Source organism: Euprymna scolopes, chromosome 3, assembly GCF_053919585.1.
Source record: "Euprymna scolopes isolate OS-2025 chromosome 3, ASM5391958v1, whole genome shotgun sequence".
Lineage (NCBI taxonomy): Eukaryota > Metazoa > Mollusca > Cephalopoda > Sepiida > Sepiolidae > Euprymna > Euprymna scolopes.
This window is the reverse complement of record NC_136484.1, coordinates 19,732,911-19,749,444: the sequence shown is the minus strand read 5'-3', so window position 1 is coordinate 19,749,444 and position 16,534 is coordinate 19,732,911. Positions and strand designations below refer to the sequence as shown.

Below are 16,534 nucleotides of genomic sequence, written 5' to 3'. Positions count from 1 at the left end.
GAAATAGATGTGTGAAGTTGCAGACGAAAATGGGCTGGCTGTGCCCGGCATGGGGTGGGAAGAAGGAGAAACATGTACTAGGCTAAAATGGATGTGTGGCAGCAAAGGACTTTTTTTAAGTCGTGCTGAAAATAACGATAATAAAAAAACTTTTGTTAAAAAAGAAAAAATGCCGACCCGGATATATTATTTGTTTGTCTATTTGTGACGTAACGGCCATGTTACATTATGTTTAGTTTTCTTTCTTTATGACCTCATGCCGGCCACAGCCGGCCATTTCTTGCCTGCATCTTTACATGTTTGTTCTCCTTGATTCTGACTTTGTTTCTCTTAGAGTTTGTGCTGCAATTTTTCTCCTTTTTCTTTTCTTTCCTCTTCTCATGTACACTTCCTAGTTTGCATATGAGCGTTTTTCTGCTGCTGCTAATCTTTTCACATGCTGTTCATCCTTCACTGCTGCTGCTGATACTTTTTACGCGCTCACACCCAGTATGTTACACTTGTCTTTGCAGCTTTTTTTGTTGGCTGCATGCCAAATCATTCGAAAAAAAAAAAAGTTTTTACTTTAAATTCCCCCCCCCAAAAAAACCCTTATTAGAACTTATTTGAACAGCTAATATGCATTAATCCTTAGCACTAAATATACCACTTTTATTACAAATTGAATGAATTAAATGTTAAAAACTTAAAACAGTAAAAAAAAAAAGTTATTTTACTTATTGCAGTGTAATATATAATTGCAATTAAATGTGTAAAATTCACATTTTGTTTTTTTTTTTACATTTTGTTTTTTTACATAGGTATTTTTCACTATCAAATTCAACTGTAAGTTTACAAAATTTAATATGAAAAATCAAGTACAGGGCAACTGCCCTACCCCACTCCCATACACAAAATATATCATCCATAGAATCATTAATAAAATTCACGATCCTCTCTGCAATGCAACTATATTTGGGACAAATAAACTTCAGTCTATAATTGACTTGTGCACCAAATTTTCAGTCTCTCTTTACTTCTGGAGATTATTTTGGTGGACATTATCTTTGAGATAACCCCACAGGTCAAGGTAGGTTGACGTCCAGTGAGTGTTTACTGATTAGACAATCACCAAAGTGTCACTGTATATCATTGAATGGCAATAAAACTGTTGGACATTCATGCTTGAAACTTGGTGGACAAGTCAAGCGTAAAGTGCAGTTTATTTTCAACAAAAAAGTATTTATCTGTAAAACGAGTTGTGAACTTTATCAACGATTCTTTGTGCCATTTTTAGAGGCGGGGGAGAGGCGTCATTCTGTATTTTCTAAATCATAAAAAAAAAGTTCTTGTGCAGAGTTTAAGAGTGAATTATCTCCCTTATTTTTTTATTTTTTTTTTTTATCGGTGGTCAAGTCGACATCTATTGTTTTGATTGAAAATTTTTCTGTTTAAAGCACAATTGCACTTTTTTTTTTTTTTTTTTTTCATTTTAAACTTAAATTATCAGTGCACAAGCAGTAAGGCCAGACATATAAAATCAACAGAAGGTTCTTTGATATGACAGGGGCGCATTCGAAATCAATGTTTCTGTTTATAGCACAACCGAAGCATGATACTGGACTTTTGCATTTTAAACTTTAATTCAAGCCATTATATACATAAAATAATTTTCTAAAATCAACAGTAGATTCTTTACAGTGCAATGTAAACTACAATGTATTGTGTACTAAGTCGCTGCGAGAGGCATGTGAAGCTGCCTCCTGGTACACTGTGATGTGCGTCCAATTAGAACAGGTAATCAATCGATTTGATTAAAAAGTGGGCGATTTCACCGATTTCAATGACAATAAAAATATGAGAGTGTGAAACATTCAATAATCATCATTCAATTCCGGGTAACGTTGTGTCTCTCTGCTAGTGTGTGTGTATATATATATATATATATATATATATATATATATATATATATATGTGTGTGTGTGTGTGTATAGCATTTTGAAAATAATGACCTATTTCAGAAACAAACATTTATTCATTAAACTTATGTAGTAGCCATTTATAGAACTTTTCAAACAGCCAAGCATATTTATATATAGAATGCTTTTTGAAGCGCTGATGAAACAGTGGTTTATTTTGTTGCATTTCATTTTAGATCTTCATTCAAGCATAACTTTCTTTGGCAATTTATTTCCTTCTAGCTTAGACAATGTTTGTTTCATAAAAGGAAGACTTCAAAGTTCAACTTTAAGAAAACTTCGAATCCTGACTTTAAGGAAAATAAAAACTGTTTTGAAAACAATACTTTTGTCTGTCATTCCAAATCTACAATGGACATTTCGTTTTTGGATGATTAAAATAAAAACCAGTTTGTGTTTTATTTATTTTTTTATTGGTAGCTTTGGAGATGATAACCAGTTTGTATGTATAAGACAATGGAGACAGATTAAAACTCAGATTTGCAAAAGGTATATTTGGACGGAGAGGTTATTGAATGTATTACTTGTTTTGATCGGACTATTGTTCTCATCTTGAGTGTTATTTGTGCAACGTTTCGGTCGATATAGCCTTTGACCTTCATCAGGCATGTTAGTAGTCATTTTTCCAAAACGTTGCACAAATAACTCAAGATAAGAACAATAGTCCAATCAAAACAAGTAATACAAACAATCGGCCCTCATCTAAAAAATTCAGAACTGTAATTAAAATAACTGTTCATTGATAAAGTGTTGATAAAAATTAAAATAAGTATTTCTAAAATTAAAATTTTACAAGACATGTTCTGTTCACCTCAACGCTGATGGCGTATCTGGAATTGTCAAGCAAAGATGTTGATCATTCTTTTATTATTGCGTGATAGATGTGCACTTCAGAGTGCAGCAGCCTTTGAAGGGTTTCATCTGACAATTAAGATTCTTAAAACGCAGTCCTTACTATTGACAAGGGAAAATAGAGAAAAATGGGTTTTATCACTGAACATGGATGATTTTGAAACAGTATTGTAGCCTTCGACCTTCATCAGATATGTTGGCCGCCATCTTAGAAAAGAGATGAGAAAGGCTCAGTAGATGGTTCATATTCTTGGAGTTGTTTTTGTTCTTTTGCCGTGGTTTCATATATGTGAAAATAATTTTTTCTCTTGTTTTCATTACTAATTCAAGAGGGGGAGGGGTTAAAGAAAAAATAGGTCGTCTTGTTTATGTATTTAATAGCATTGCAATTTCATACTTGCCACTATAGGCCAATCATTCAGCTTGTCGTACTTTGAAGCACAAGTTGTCAGTTCTCCAAGAGCTAAATTATTTTATTCTGATTTTGTCACAAAATGTATATGGACTTACAAATTACAATATTAAACAGATTTTTTTTTTCTACTTACTTCTGTAATCTATGTAATTCATGCAAATTAGGATCCTGGCCAAATCAACATATCTTAAGAATGTGTTCTGGATATATTTTTTTATGTGAACTTAATTGAAAGAAAATTAATGATGCTTATCGAAGTAGTAATGCATTCAGATACTGGTTTTTAAACGTAGGTAAAATACAATTGTTATACGCAAGAGGGGTCTACTGTCTGTTGTCCTATGCCTGGTGATATGTGTTAGTTCACCAGCATTGAATATTGCCACATTTGTTTAGTATGTAACAGTTAAATAGCATGAAAGAATATTCACGGAATTAAGTGAAACTCTTTCTTACAAAACCAGTCAAACGATTTGCTTTTATATTTATTTCAAAGGTTCCTATTCATTAATGTTATTTGATCCAACTATAAAAAAAAAACGCTGACAACATTATTTTTATATGCATCCTCGCATTTTTCTGAGAGCCTCTGTCGTTCCAGCTTCAGTTTTAAATAGCATTTTTTCATGGTTGGATAACACAAATTGAATGGATGCATCTTATTTTAGTATAAAAGGCTTAAGTGTTAAATAATATTTTCATCATAAAATACAAGCATAAAATTAAAAAAAATTTTTTAAATCCTATTTTTTTAAAAATAATTACAAAATCATATTCATCAAAATGTATTTCAGTACATTTGTATAAACGAGTTAGCCATTTTTATTATTTTTTAATAGTTATTAAAAAAAAAGAATGATTAAAAAAAAGAATGAATCAATTTGTGATCCTTCGAAATTTGAGAGGAATTTGGAAGCATTTAAACTAGATTTAAAATTTCTAAGCAAATTCTCATGTACTAAAAGATTGGAAGCTATTTACATCCAATAATTTTATAAATAGAGATAAACATTATCATAACAAAATAAATTATATTTTCATCACAATTTGGCTCAATTAATAATTTGATAAGCAAACAATACTGTAATAATTAAATTAAGCTTAAAAAATTATTTTAAAAAATAATTTTTTAAAAACAATCATATAGTTTAAAAATTAAAATAAGAAAAACAAAAATAAACACTCCCAGGCAATGCCGAGTCGGGACAGCTAGAATATAAAAAAAAAAATTGTAAAATTATTTTTACTGCAGTTAATGTATTGAGAAAATGTAGGTTGTTTTCTTTTTTCTTATTGTAATTGATTGAAAAACTGTTTCTATTTCTTCATGATCATTAAAATGTTCATCTACACTTGATAATTGTGCATTCGGATTATTTAGTAATTTATTTGGATTTTTCTTTTCTGATTTTGTCCAGCGTAACCTAATTCCTTGGCTCAGCAAGAATGACACTTGAAACTCTTCATGAAATTTTACACATAAAATAATGATGGGCAGTTTTCCAACAATTACTCTCTCATTTTCTCATCTTATTTCTCGTCTCTCTGTGCATTGCATAGTTCATGCACTCCTGGGGATTTTGGAGATAGACTCTCATAACTAATATGTATAAAAATATAATAATTATTATTCTTTATACTTACGGGCACTAGTATTTCTAGCTTTTGCAATCATCAGTATAGGAAGTGACAATTTCTACCAGTCGGAGGATCTGAACCTAGCCACAAAACCACCTTTGATTCCATTTGCTAAGCCTTTACCTCTGGGTAACTAAACAATTGCCACAGGAATAAAGGAAATTAACAACTTATAAACACCAAATTCGGGCATAGACAGTAGACGATCTAGAGTGTTCAAACGAGCAGAAATTGTGAACATTGCATAAATGCTATATATATATATATATATATATATATATATATATATATATATATATGGATAGATAGATACACACACACACACACACACACACAAACATATACTTGTGTTTTATGCATTTATTTAATTACTAGCAGTTGAGGCCGGCTTTGCTCGGGCCCTATGTACTGTTCATAACTTTATGTGCATATGTATATATTAAAAAGTGTGCATATGTACCGTAATGCTTTTCTATATAATAGACTTCCTTAACTACTACAGAGAAAAGTTAGTAGAGACTGCAGAGGTAAAAATTTATAAACTTTGACCCCAATTTTGACCCCTTAACATTTATTGTTTTGGGCTCAAATCAAAATAAAATGTTTGACCCATGTCCAGGTAACCTACATCTAAAATTTCAAGTGCTTAGACCAAACATTGGTGGAGGAATTTGGTAGAGTCTGCAAAGGTCAACTATTTCAATCTTGACCTCTTGGCAGCGAAACTTTCGCCTAAAGACTGATTAAAAAGCTTGCTGCATGTCTGAGTACCCTTTATGTAAAATTTCAAATGTTTAGACCCAAAATTTGCTTAATAGTTTGCTAGAGACCGCAAATGTAAAATCTTTTGAACTTTGACCCCTTGGCACACAAATTTTCGGCCAAAATTCGATTAAAACGCTTGCTCTATGTCTGAATACATTTTATGTAAAATTTCAAATATTTAGATCAAAAATGGATTGAGTAATTTGGCAGACCGCAGAGATCAATTTAAAAAAAAAACAAACTTTGAGCCTAATTTTGACCCCTTAGCATTTATAGTTTTAGGCTCAAATCAAATTATAAAGTTAGATCCATGTCCAAAGAACCTATAGCTAAAATTTCAAGTGTTTTGGCCCAAAATTGGTGGAAGAGTTTGGTAGAATTCTCAAAGGTCAAATCGTTGAACTTTGACCTCTTAACAGCCAAATTTCTGGCTGAAAACCTCAAAAAGATTTTCCCAAATCTCAATACTCTTTATGTCAAATATTGAGTCTCTAGACCGAAAATTGATAGTTTTTGTGTAGGGAAATGTACACAGGCAGACACCCAGACATTTTCACTTCTATACATATATAGATAAATTAGTTATCCATTGACACATGTTTCACCATATAGATAAAGATGGCTATTTTATGCTTCCAAAAATCCAAAATATGATTAACTTTCAGAAAAATCGTAACAACTTAGGATATTTGGTGTATCTTATATAGAATGTGGCTAAACCCCCCGCCCAGCAATGTTTTTTACTTGGCAACACCGGGTAAGCACAGCGAGTATGTATATATATATATATATATATATATATATATATATGAGAGAGAGAAACAGCTTGATATTATGCAAATGGTTTTCTATCAAACATTAATTGAATTTAGGCTGTCCACGTAATCTTGACTAATTGTATTAGGTTTAACCGGATGTTATCAACTTGTACCTATTGCTACCTGAACTGCTCATTGCTAAAAACCAAACTTTCTCATTCTTCTGCAGTTCTTCAAGCAAATCCACTTATTTGGTATCAAAGGAATGGAAAGTTCTTTCATCTGAAATAATTGGATTTACTTACATAAAATTCGTTTTTTTTTTCTATTATGGCCTTAAGCAAAAGAAGATAAGTTTTTACTCGTTGCCCAAATATTTTTATCTGAAACATTCTTTGCTTATAATTTATATATTGGAGATATTAAATGTCTATCTGCAATTTCAATATCAAAAACATGCGGAAAATTTTAACTTTATTGTTTTTATTTTGAAATGTTTACTGATTCTTCATACCTATTTAATTTTTTTTTTACTACTTTGTAAAGAAAGCATTATTTATCTGTAAAATATCCAACTACATACAGAGATGCTAAGTACACGTCTATATATTCTACATAATATAATAAAGAGCGCGCTCTCTCTCTCTCTCTCTCCCTCCCTCCCTCGAGAGAGAGAGAGAGAGAGAATTGAGACAAATCTATTTCTATAAATTTATTTCTATACAAATTTATACATTTTCCTTTTAAAAATTTTTCAACCAACTCACAAGTTATATGTCGTGTACAGCTTTGTCTTAAGAAAAACTTACTTTTCAAAATAAACATATCTTTATTATTTAAATACCTTTCAAACAAGTTGAAAAACACAGTGATTAAATGATTATTGTAACTGTTCATAAGAGTTCTGACTTATTGACTTTAAATATAATATTTATGTTTATTTACTTATATATTGCAAATAAATATAATTTTGTTTTTTTTAATATTGCAAATAAATGTAATAATTTTATTGTTTTTGCTTTTTTTATATTGCAAATAAATATAATAGATAACGTTTTTCAATATTAAAAATAAATATAATAGATAACGTTTTTCAATATTAAAAATAAATATAATAGATATTTTTCAATATTAAAAATAAATATAGATTTTTTTTTCCATTTTAAAAATAAATATAATAGATTTTTTCAATATTAAAAATAAATATAATAGATTTTTTCAATATTAAAAATAAATATAATAGATTTTTTCAATATTAAAAATAAATATAATAGATTTTTTCAATATTAAAAATAAGTATAATAGATTTTTTTAATATTAAAAATAAATATAATAGATTTTTTTCAATATTAAAAATAAATATAATAGATTTTTTTTAATATTAAAAATAAATATAATAGATTTTTTCAATATTAAAAGTAAATATAATAGATTTTTTTCAATATTAAAAATAAATATAATAGATTTTTTTCAATATTAAAAATAAATATAATAGATTTTTTTTAAGTATTGAAATAAATATTGTTTTATTACTATTATGACTGTTTCAAACAGTAATTCAGAGAACACATGTCAGTTATAGACAAAACTTCAACAAGTTCATCCGTGTGTAAAGGACATTAAATAAATAGATTTCCAGAAGTATAACTTTCTATTCAACAGTTTAAATGTTTTCAAATTCCTTTCGATTTTTCCTCAACATTTTAAAAGCATAACTCATTTCGACAGTTTAAAATTTTCCAACTTGATTAAACGAACATTATTGATGAAAACGGCAGTAATAGATTGTACAGGTTTTCACATTCATTATTTTGAAAAAAAAAAAAAAAAAAAAAGAAACAAAATACAAATGTAAATAAATAATTATTTAAAGACAATATATTTTTAAAATTGTGCAAAAATAAACATATTCATTAGGAAAGAAAGCTATAGTGAAAACAATAAAATTATCTATTACGTTTATTTGCAATAAGCAAATAAAAATAAAATAATAATAAAGTCAGTACAAAAATGAAACAAGTTAGAACTCTTAAGAACGGTGACAATCGACTTTTCGGTTTTCATAACTGAAAAGTACAATGAGTTAATCTTCAATATTACCACAAACATATCGTTTTGTGATTGCATTCATTCAAATCTCATACAGTTTCAGTAACAGCTTTTATATTAGATACAAATTTCCTCCATGATAGTATCAAGTGGTCCTTGTTCATATTGTTCTATATTCTAGCAGTGGAGGGTTTTAGGTATGCTCGAAGGGTCAAACATTTGAAATCTTCCTGACCCTTTGGTAGAAATGCTTTCTGGTTACTTATTAATTGAAGGAAATATTTATTTTAGCTAATATTTATACTAGTAAACGTACCCACCAATACTTAGCATTTCTCTTCATTCCTTCTGTTGCTGGCTTCTTCTTGTCAACTATTGTTTTGTTTTCATTTTTTTGTTAGATGCATTTATGAATGTCTGTCTTAGTGTCATTTATTTAAAGATTTTAGAACTATCCGTCTGTGGAGCATAATACTACAGGACTGCTTCCTAGCTGACTATAACGAGGTGGTTTTCAAGTCTGACGTAAACAAGTTCCTGTTGAGCTGTTACTTAAATAATCAAATATTATCCAAGTTCCACCATTACTGATCATCAGCATTGCCTCACCAGTCACCTGTTAGTACTTTTTCTTGTGGTCTTTAGGCTTTGACAAGTAGTAACCCTTTCCCGAGTAAAAAGAAAAAAAAAATTCTTTGCCAACACTTGGAGTTTGTGGATCCAAAATAATGTGATTGTTGAAACGAAAGTAAAAACTACGAAGAAAAATAAATTTTTTATGATATTTCTTTGACTGATTCGTATGCAAGACATCTTCTGGTGCTAATTCTATGGCAATTATGAAGGGGATTTCCATGATAAAAGAAGAATTACCCTTTGATTGACTTTTACTAATACAAAACTTCATCTTGGGAAATAGACAAGTTTTTGTTTTATGTTCTGTTGGTCTAATGGCTACCATTGTAGACTATGAACTCTGTCATGCCAAGTTCAAATCCTATCAAGTCTGTTATAGTCATTTATGTACTAGCACTATGAAGAAAAGCATGAAACGGCCATGTTTGATGCATTTGATTGCTGCTTTTAAAATTCAAATATTAAGATATTTAAAACTGAATTTGCTGGTTTACAACATCTGTTAAATTTTTTTATGGAAAGCAAACACAAACACAACCCAAATGGGTGACTTTTAGCCGACTCCCTTCGAAGGGTAATTTGGGCTTTATTTGAATATCATACAGACTGACTTCTCCAAAATGCAACACATGGAGATGTTAATAAAACGCATAATCCTTTCTAAAATTTGGATCCCTGGTATTCTTTATAGTTATTACAATTAATAATATTTTTATCTTTCCTTCTTTGACTCCAAGACCCTTCAAGCTAAATTTAGTACCATTCTGATCAAAACTTTTAATTGTATTTTGTTCAATAGCTTTGGATCCTTTAAAGGTGTGAATGGTTAGGACTTTTTGATTTTACATCCATCTATGTTTTTAAGCTTATTAATATATAAGTGTGATTGGGATAATAATAAATGACGGCATCCTATAAAAAACAGGTAATGTAATAATTAAAAAAAAATTCACATAGAAAAAGAATATTGATAAATTAACATTTTGTTTTATTCATAAACTTGTATTATAAAATGTTTAAATTTATATTATTGTTTCTAGCTCCACTGATGAGCCATAAACAATGAAACAGCTGTCTGTGGATGATTATATTTTATGAGATTATATATATATATATATATATATATATATATATATATATATACACTCACACATACATGTGTGTAGTTTTAAAATGGCCTTTAAGCAAATTTCAGAAAAAAAATTATACTAAGCCAATTCATGATTTAAAATTAAGTTCAGAATTTAGCAAATGCAAAAAAAAAAAAAATTATTTTTTGTTATTTTTTATTTTTAACATTTAAGAATTAAAATTACTTTTGTATAAAGTTCTGTGAAATGTAGCTTAAAAGCTATTTTAAAACTGTTATAAAATGCTATGCATATGAAGTTCTATTTTAGCCCATGAGTAATATTGAGCAAGTTTTTTTTATTGCACGTGAAAATGAAATTTTGTTTGAATAACTCCACATAAGAGTTTTTAAAGCAAATTTAAAATAAATTATTACTATACTTATTATATAAGTTATGAAAATATATGACAAGTATCACAGAATTTCCCGTGTTTCATCTCTGTAAGGAATTACCAGGCAATTCATACCTCTCTCTTTTTATCTCTGTCAAGGAGGTTATGTTTGGGTTTAGTTTATTTGTTTATGACCAATGGTAACCAAACTTGGTCAAAATATTAATCATGATCTAACTTAAAACTGATTTAATTTCGGAATATCTGTCAAGGTTAGAGAAAAATGGAAGCCACACTTTTAGCAATAATTTCGGTTCTGCTCATTGTAGAGACTCGCTACTTGATCAATATTGTACCTATTTACAATGCTTCCCCACGGGACAGTTAGACACAGGGTCGTTTTTTAACGCGGAGAAAAGGTACAAAAATAAAAAAAATTGTCTCAGTTGTGAAGGACTGCTCCTCCACCAAAAGAGAACAAGAAATGGAAGAGCAGCATCTGAAGAACAGATACTACACTTTGATCTTGGCCAAAAGGCCAAGCAATGAAGTTCCACATGGTTAACTTTCAACAACAAAAACAAATGACAAAATTATAATTTTCAATTTTTCTTATTTGATGTATAGAGGTGACATTCTTTGATTCGTGAAGCACTTACAGCTCTAATTTATCACGTTCTTGTAATTGTTGATACTTTTCTCCGAATTCCCATTTGCACGGCACAATGACGTTGACACACCGGTTCTCACCAGATCACCGAAGTTAAGCAACGTTGAGCCTGGCCAGTACAAGATGGGTGACCATTTGGGAAGACTAGGTGCTGTATGTACCTTCTGGGAAGGTTGGGCATGCGGCCAGCACCCCCACCCTGTAAAAAGAACTCCTCACTACAAAAGTTGTAGATGGCCTATGCCCTTCCAGGAGCTACTGGGCTATGGATGGAAATGCACATTTATTTGGTCATCGACTTACCAATATCACTTTTCATACTTAGCTGTAACAACACACCTGCAATCAATGCAAGTGCTATTCCTTTTTATTAATGCTGATATACTTGTCATTTCTGCAATAATGTAGAATTTAAATAACTATAAAACATTTTCTGACTTGCTTTGTTTTGTAAACAGTTGCGTCAGAGTTCAGATTAAATTTTAATCAGAAAAAAGTGAGTGTGCAAAGACAAAATTCAACTTTAGTCTTTTTCTGCTTGCTACATCTTTTATTTCTTTCCCTCTCCAGCTATGGTTAAATAATATCACTACTTGTTATAGTATTTCTTTTTGCTTATAATGGACTACTTCAGTTTCAATCTTAAGTTTTATAATTTATTAAAAGTTGAAGCATGGATCCTGAGAATGACAAAAATATAAATGATATACACAATATAAAATAAGAGTAAAGGTGGTCAGACAACATGATGTGAGAGAGAGAGAGTGAGAATGATAGATGTTTAGTAAATGGGTCACTTAGTGAATTAATGACAAATTACGGCTAATTAAAACAAATAAGAAAAATGTGTTTGAGGAAACAAATGTTGATGAACTGATTTGTAGTACTAGTTTCTCAGAATTTTATCTTCGGCATGTGAATGGAAAAAAATATATTCTTATTTTAAATTGTAATAAAATGTAACTCCTTTAGTGAATTAATAGTAAATTACAGCTAACTAGAACAAATAAAATGGAATATTTTTTAAAACATAACTCAATCCCAAAATCAGTGTAATGCTACACAACACATAATCTCAGTCTCAAAGTAGACAAAGAATAGGAAAGAATTACAACTGGGTTTTTCCCACTGTAACAACGACATTTATTTTCTCATTCTTAACTTCTCATTATGGTTGTGACGTCACCGACATCTCTAACATGCTCTTGAACGTTATCCACATCTCTAACATGCTCTAGTCTTTTTCTTTACCTGTGACATCATTTTGCATGCATTTGCATGTGTGTGTCTATGCTCTGTTACATGAAAAAATAGTTTAGCATCTATCTTGTATGATTAAAATATATAAGAAAAAGATGCTCAGGAAAAATTGGGAGATGGACTCAATTTTAGTATGATTGTAGATATGGATAGGTGCTAGTTGCTGTACTAGTTTCGCAGAATTTAATCTTCTGCATGTGAAGTGGAAAAATATATTCTTACTTTAAATTTTAATAACAAATGTAACTCGTTTCTTTAATTAGTAAAAAAAAAAAAGTATAAATCAATAAATAATTTTCAAACTTTAAAACATGACAATTGAAAACAAGTAGTGACGATGATATCTAGTGGCAAACTTGATAAGCTGAGTGCCAATGCGCATTAGGCACAAACATTCATCGAATGATATGATTACAGTCTGGGAACTTTACACTTCTATCTTATATACAAATGTCTTTTTTTATTTTTAATGTTTTTTTTTTCTTGTATTTCTTTCTAATATAAAAAGGATCTGGTATAAACTAGCTATTTTTAAGCTTCCAAACTTTTTAGTTGAAATCGATAAATTCTTTTGACTTGTGTTTCATGCTGAGTGTTTTATTTTTCTCACTTTGTATCTTCTTTTGTTATCTGATCCGTGCGTCAAGATCTTCTTACCCCATTGGCAAATTTCTCCACACAAATTGCCCTTTCTTTTCATCTGACAGTTTCGGATTTACATTTGGGAAATGCTATCCTACAAGTGCATTCGATTTCCTCTTCTATTTCTCTTGTGTTTTCTTAGTTTTGCTTTCTGTTTCTGGATATCTTTCTACTTATGCATTGCTGGTATACTAAAAATATAAGCTTTACAAGAAATTTTAAGTAACAATGATTCAGTATTACAAATGGGTTGAGGCAAATTGTACTGATTCTATATTTTACATTTACATATCTACACACACACACACACACACACACACACACACACACACACACACCTTCTATATGTCTATAAAAGTGAGAATGTGTGTGTGTGCGTGAGGACATTTCTCAAGCTATATACTCAACGAATTTTTGATCTACAGATTTGAAATTCGGTATATAAGGTATTCAGAAATGTTGGAAACTTTTTAATCAGTTTTCATTCCGAAAAAAATTGGCTGCTAAGGGGTCAAAATTGAAAGATTGGTATGTGGCGGTAATCGGATTTTTATCTGTCAATTGCTTCACAAATATGCATGCATGAATCGGTCGCATGACAGATTCTTTAAGTTAAGAATAAGTAGGTTTGAAAACACTTTGTAAAGATCATGTCAAGCTGGCCTAATGGTTATCGTACTTGACTCACTTTTTTTCGATCTCAGATCGAGTATTTGTTTTTTTTTACTTACAAGAAGTGAACTAGTTAAAAAAAAAAAACATGATACTCACATGCATATATTTCAGTTTTTTCGGGGGGGGGGGAAGGTTAACCTCATTTTTTTTTTTTTTTTTTTTTTCTAAAGGAATTTAATGTTATATTTAATATCGATGGTATTTCTGTTTATAATAAATAAAAATTCTGCATTAATTAAAATATAATATTTATGCATATTTTATGACCAGGTAACGCTGGGCGGCCTGCTAGTATATATATATATACACACACACACACTAGCTGTATATGCCTGGTGTTGCCCAGTCAAAACATATTGCCAAGCGGAGGGATTGGTCACATACTATTTAAGATACACCGAATATTCTAACTTGTTATAAAAAGTGATCACATGTTGGATGTAGGGAAGCAAAAACATCCATGTTGGTCCATAAAAATCAAATGCAAAGGAACTCTCATAGCTTAAAGGGGAAATAACTCTCATAGCTTAAAGGGGAAATAACTCTCACAGCTTAAATAAGCTTATAATCGATTTCAAACACAACTGTTGTGTAATAATAACTGGAAATAAATTAAATATAAATAAAAAAAATTTTAAATGAAATAAATCGACTTTAAATAATATTTCTAAAAAAAAAAAAATTAAAACGATTTTATTTCAACAAACAATTATTAAAATGAATCTAATTATTAAAATACATTTTCTTTAATGTAAATGATATTATTCAGTGAATATAGATTCCTTTTGACTAAATAGCATATATAGAAATCGTACTGAAGTAAAAGTGCATATAAATCCATTTTCAATATGAAAATTAATTTGTGAAACGGTACCTGTTTAACAAATTTGTGCATAGTAATTGTGAACAAACAAACAGATAGACATACAACTTTATTATAATACAAGATTCAAGCAAGCAAAGACGCCCGGACGGTTCAGTTTTATAATTTTATATCTTAGATTTATACATCTACACACACATATCAATAATAAATGATTTTGAGACTTCTGATGATAAGTGATACTGTGCAACTTCAGCTAAGTAGATTTTATCATCATTTACCATTAATGTAGCTCTATCCGATAGAATATTGAACCCAGCTCCAGAAAGCATGCGTCATGGCGGCTAAAAAGTGAATATTTTGTACCATTTTTGTCATACTCATAATTTCTTCTAATCTTTATAGTGTGATTACTTCCCATGCGTCTGTATTTATCACCTTTATTTTTTACACATTTTTTTTTTTTTTTTACTTCTAACTGATTACTTAGTGGAATTAAAAATGCAATATTATATGGTACCAAAAATAACTTTTTAAAATCCTTTTTAAAGAAAATAATTTAGTTTTTTTTTTTTTTTTTACTACTATGATGATTGGTAATGGTGAAAATTGGGTAGTTTGATTATTTGAGGGGGGAGCTCAAGGACCTGATCATATTGAATTGAAGATGACCATGTTGTAGTTAGTTGGGAAGCAAGCCTGCGATATAGAGTTCTACAGGTAGGCTGTTCTTAGAAAGAAACTTTGTGGAATTTGCATTTTGATTTAGGCACACATAGAGAGTGGAAAATTATTGATAGTGGTTGTAGCTAGACGAGTGCTTGTTGTGGAAGTTTCGTAGGAGAGGCTATAGAATTCAATTAACTACAATGCATTTTGGCTTTTTCATAAACAAGTCCGCCATTTTAATCTTTCGTAAGTAGTTGAAAAGAATGAATAATTTTGTGACTTTTGGATATATTGAAACATTTGAACTGCCAAATAAAAAGTCATGTAAACTGGCTTTAAAATTCTTGGAAGTTACTTCCATCCAATAATTTTATAAATAGAGATTAAATCATTACCATATAAAATTAATTTGGTTCAATTAATAATTTAATGGCTAAATACTATAATAATTAAGTTTAGCTTTAAAATTAGGCAAGATATCTCTTCAACTCATTGGCCTGAATCAATCATAACTTGCTGGACCGATCAACTCAATAGATACTAGTCATGCTGTGTTCAAGAGGTGATGGTTAGTTTCTGAAAGTAAGCTAGGCATAGTTGACCAGAGATTTGATGCATAGAGCAGAGCCAGCACACTGCTGTGTAGCCAAACCTGGCAACCCTTCTTTCTTTGTGCAAATTTGCAACTGTTCTTATGCTAACACCTAGTATATAGATAACTAGCAAGTTGTCTGGCGTTGCCCAGTCATAAAATACACTTAATATGAATATTTTAATTCATGCAGATTTTTTATTTATTATAGAGCCAATTATCTATTTATTATTATATTGTACCTAATATATAAAAGTGATTTCAAAAGTTAAGAAAAAAAATATATGACTTAGGTGTCATCAGCTAGAATCAAAACCAAAACATTTAGCTCTTCAGCATTATTCACTACCATATGACTTGAGAACAGGTGGATATCAAAAATTTAAAAACTCAGTTTAATGCATAAATGTATATTTGTGCATGCGTAAAGAAGCACTTTAAGTTGACTTATGTCTGCTAAGTTCCAATTTTTCAGTCTTGACTCCTGAGCAGCTATTTTTACCGGCTAAAAACCAAATCAAATTTGTTCCCCAGGTCCAAATCCCTTATACATCAAATCTGTAGATCAAAAATCAAAAGAGTAGCTTGATAGAGATCACACACACACACACACACACACACACACACACACACACACACACACACACACACAATATATATAATTTCTT

The 16,534-nt window shown here is 30.0% G+C and overlaps 1 protein-coding gene and 1 pseudogene across 20 annotated transcripts in view; one reads left to right on the top strand and one right to left on the bottom strand.

Moving 5' to 3' along the window:
* LOC145253353 (uncharacterized) overlaps positions 1-16,534 on the top strand; it is a 692,561-nt gene that overhangs the window by 611,349 nt on the left and 64,678 nt on the right. The gene's annotated exons all lie outside the window — the stretch shown is intronic.
* Positions 10,878-11,085, bottom strand: LOC145265481 (U2 spliceosomal RNA; annotated as a pseudogene).